General features: G+C 33.1%; 1 long non-coding RNA gene across 1 annotated transcript; it reads right to left on the reverse strand.

Annotated features, from left to right (window-relative positions):
• Positions 1 to 1,935: 1,935 nt before the first annotated feature.
• Positions 1,936 to 3,773, reverse strand: LOC123300813. The gene is made up of 3 exons (XR_006535403.1): positions 3,335 to 3,773; positions 3,094 to 3,246; positions 1,936 to 2,008 (listed from the first exon to the last, which is right to left on the reverse strand). It is a non-coding gene; the product is annotated as an uncharacterized LOC123300813 (long non-coding RNA).
• Between the last annotated feature and the right edge of the window lie 627 nt (positions 3,774 to 4,400).

Genomic DNA, 4,400 nt, shown 5'->3' on the forward strand with positions numbered 1-4,400 from the left:
GCTTGGGCATCTCGTAAAACTGTGCTAGAAGTTTTAAAATTGTTTCCAAACTGCAAGCAAAATCATTTTTTTTTACGGTCATCCGAATGATGCTAGAGTACTAAGTCAGTAGAACGTATGCATTGACAATTGAAAAAAACCCACTCTTAAAACAGAATTTGACTGATAATAATACCCCCAAAAGAAATATTTTTTGTAATGTAATGTAATAATTATTCAGACTTTTTACATGTATTGGTTTGCTGTATCTTGACTATAGCTCGAAAAATTTAAATTGACCAGTCTAAGAGGCTCAATTAATTCGTTAAGGCTCTTCTTAGTATTTCCCACTTTTGTTTTTTTGGTTTTAAGGGTGTTATGTTACAAAACATTATTATTGTAAAAATTTTAAATTTTATCTGCGCAACCGCACAAAACATACCCGAGCTGTTGTGAATGCGAAGGCGACTGAAATCTTTCTCTTTAATTATCGTACTCCGCCGATTGAACATCTAATCGATCATACATTCATCTAAAAATAAATATATTTTAAAATTAAACATGTCGACGAAATAGTAAAATATATAATTGATTCGTGATTAATTGGTCATGTGAATTGTATTCTAAATTCAAAGAAACGAATGTAATTTAACTATTTGTAAAATGAAAGGATCAATAAAGAAAATAATTTTAGAGCAAAATGTTAATTTAATTGAAATTTTGGAACACGTGTGTTGAGCCGTTTTACAGTGGATCAACAGTGGAATAATTGGAATTATTATTCATTAGGCGGTTATCCTGAAAGATAAATATCCCCTACAATGGAGATCAAGGTAATTTCAATAATATTCTACCAGTTTTCTAGATTAATCAAGAACTTTCTTACCTCGCTATAATTTGTTGAAGTTTGAAATAAAATTAATGACAGCTACGAACTTTTCGTACGCCATATTCAACACTTGTTTACTGAGTGAATTTGGATAAAATCATTGTACCAACTTGAAGTGGTAAAATTATGTTTGATGAAATTCAAAATTCTATTTTTACAAGGGTTAAGTTTGTATTAATGTTATGTTGCTGATAAATGGGCCAAGGATAAACAGACCAATTTCCACAAATAAACATCAATCATTATTGAGATTTATCCTTAAAATCTAATACTGGAGCGTGGAAACCTCATGCTAAATGGTGGATATAAATTGTTTCACTTAGCCGTGAAACAAACCCATTATCGATTAATATAATTATTGATCCACACCGAAAGGGGGATTTCACAACGCTTAGTTCATATTAAACTCACAACGACATCTCGCCACACACAACATAAATGGTAGCAAAGCTTTAAACTATTTAAAAATAGGTATCTACAGGTTAGAACCCAAATTCAAATTATAACCATAAATTTCATAACAAGATTAATTCAAAAAGCGAAGCATTTGGATTAATCTTAAGAATAGAATTAACAAGGAATTTCACACAAAATAAAACACAAAAAAAATTTCAAACAAATTAATTTATTATTTATAGCGAGTCTGAAAACATTCCAAAGAATTTTTTTCTTTATAAGATCTTTCAACAAAAAAAAAGAGAAACATATTCTGCTTTGTTATTTATTATTTACAGACTGAACCAACTTCGTCATCTGCAAGTGGAACCAAGCATTCCGTAGTAGGAGATCAAACATAAATTGAAGTCATCATAATAAATTGGTGGACAGAAATTTTCACGATGCAGCAAACACTTTCGCATCCACAACACACTCGGTGGTCGTCAATCATACACAGGTAGAACAAACATATACCATTAAACCGAGGGCACTCTGCACCCAACCTTAAATCCTACTTCCACATTCAGAACCTAACAGACAATTATCGACACGTGACCCAAACCTGACGGACAAAATGGCTATCCATAACAGTTTTTTGCTTGATACACATGAACGCATAATCAGTAAATCCGGTCGTGCTGATGTTTCATCTTGATATCCACAAGCTTTGTGAGGGAATTCCAAGAACCGACGATGATGACTCTGAAAAATTGAAACAAATTATAAAAAAGTTTCAACGAACAATAATTGGATGTACAACAAGTATTTCAATGGAAGTTTTTAAAGGAATATACCCCAATCCGAACCGTATTACAAATCACCACCTACAAGGCCTAAAATTTCACAAAATTTTACAAATTTCGACGATTATTACGGCCAAATGATGACACAATAAAACATTTCAACATTCGGAAGAAATACTTAAACGAGTGAAAGAAAATGGTTCGACAGCAGACCCAATATGTACAAAATACAAATTTTCATATACAAAAAAAATTATTATCAACATCTGAAAACAAATCCATATTATATATATGAAAAAGAAACGTTAAAATTAATTCACTCAATACAAATTCGATAATATTGTTGGTGCACCTCCACGAAAATTCTAAGGGCACAGCTAAACTGGAACGTTGGAAATTGAACTTATCACAACATAAGTTCATGGTTGAATACATTCCGGATGCAAATAACAACATCGACGATGCTATTCACATCCTTGCAAAATGGAAAATTGAACCAGCCACAAACTGAATCACTATATAAACTACCATTCCAAGAAAATTTACCAGACGATACCCTACTATTCTTACGGACACTTATGAAAATTCCCAAACGTTCACGTGGTACAAGCACTGGATGAAGTACGTAAATACATCACTGCTCGTTTAAAACACGACAACCTGATGAAAATTTTACAAATTCAAGCCGGGCTTCTCCGTAAACTAGTGAGAAAAACATAAGGAAAGAAGATTGGAGGAATATGTATCGCGACGTGGTATATTACGTAAAATCTTGCAAATCTGTCAGAAACGCAAATCATCGCCAGCACTACGACGTCCAAAAGTGGAAACGCACTATATGGCCTGAAAAGTACCAAAAGAGTCCATCATCAACCGATTCTTGGATGAATCCTTAAAAAAGACGTAGAGACTACTTAATAAAACCGGGCGTAAACATGTGTATGAAGTAAACGACTGGGTACAATTAGAGAAGCATCAAATAGCCATGGACAATATTTAAGACCATTCAAAAAAAAAAAAAAAAAAAAAAAAGGGCATACGTACACCTCCCGAACAGTGACCTCCTATCCTTCAGATCCCCCCCCCCCTCGAAGGGCCAGTTGTCTGGACCCCATAACAATCCCACACAGATTGTTTCCTCGGTGGTGTAGTGGTCAGCAACTCCTCGTACATGCAAGAGTGTAACACCCCAATCTTCTGGAAGAAGGGTGGAAATATGTTATGTTACAAAACATTATTATTGTAAAAATTTTAAATTTTATCTGCGCAACCGCACAAAACATACCCGAGCTGTTGTGAATGCGAAGGCGACTGAAATCTTTCTCTTTAATTATCGTACTCCGTCGATTCAACATCTAATCGATCATACATTCATCTGAAAATAATTGGTTTTAAAATTAAACATGTCGACGAAACAGTAAATTTATATTTGATTCGCGATTAATTGGTCATGTAAATTGTATTAAAATTCAAAGAAACGAATGTAATTTAACAAATTGTAAAAGTAAAGATCAATAAAGAGATAATTTTAGAGCAAAATGTTAATTTAATTGAAATTTTGGAACACATGTGTTGAGCCGTTTACAGTGGATCAACAGTGGAATAATTGGAATTATTATTCATTAGGCGGTTATCCTGAAAGATAAATATCCCCTACAATGGAGATCAAGGTAATTTCAATAATATTCTACCAGTTTTCTAAATTAATCATGAACTTTTCTTACCTCGCTATAATTGTTGAAGTTTGAAATAAAATTAATGACAGCTACGAACTTTCGTACGCCATATTCAACACTTTGTTTACTGAGTGAATTTGGATAAAGTCATAGTACCAATTTGAAGAAGTAAAATTTATATGTTTGATGAAGTTCAAAATTCTATTTTATAAGGGTTAAGTTTGGATTTATGTTGTGTTGCTGATAAATGGGCCAAGGATAAACTGACCGAATTTTCCACAAATAAACATCAATCATTATTGAGATTTATCCTTAAAATCTATTACTGGAGCGTGGAAACCTCATGCTAAATGGTGTATATAAATGGTTTCACTTAGCCGTGAAACAAACCTATTATCGATTAATATAATATTGATCCACACCAAAAGGGGGATTTCACAATGCTCGTGATAATTCATATTAAACTCTACAACGACATCTTGTAGCACACAACAAGGGAAGTAGTTTTGATGGTGGTTTTTGGTGCTGGTTCTATGGTTATTGACTGCGATGGTATAATTTTATCGTGAGTGACTTGTAGAGTTTTTTTTTGAACTGGTGAAGGATCGGAGTCGGCTTCTTGAGAACTAGCTGATAAATGTCTTTTTTGTTTAGAGTTTGCAATTGAAGTTGTTA

Source organism: Chrysoperla carnea, chromosome 5, assembly GCF_905475395.1.
Source record: "Chrysoperla carnea chromosome 5, inChrCarn1.1, whole genome shotgun sequence".
Lineage (NCBI taxonomy): Eukaryota > Metazoa > Arthropoda > Insecta > Neuroptera > Chrysopidae > Chrysoperla > Chrysoperla carnea.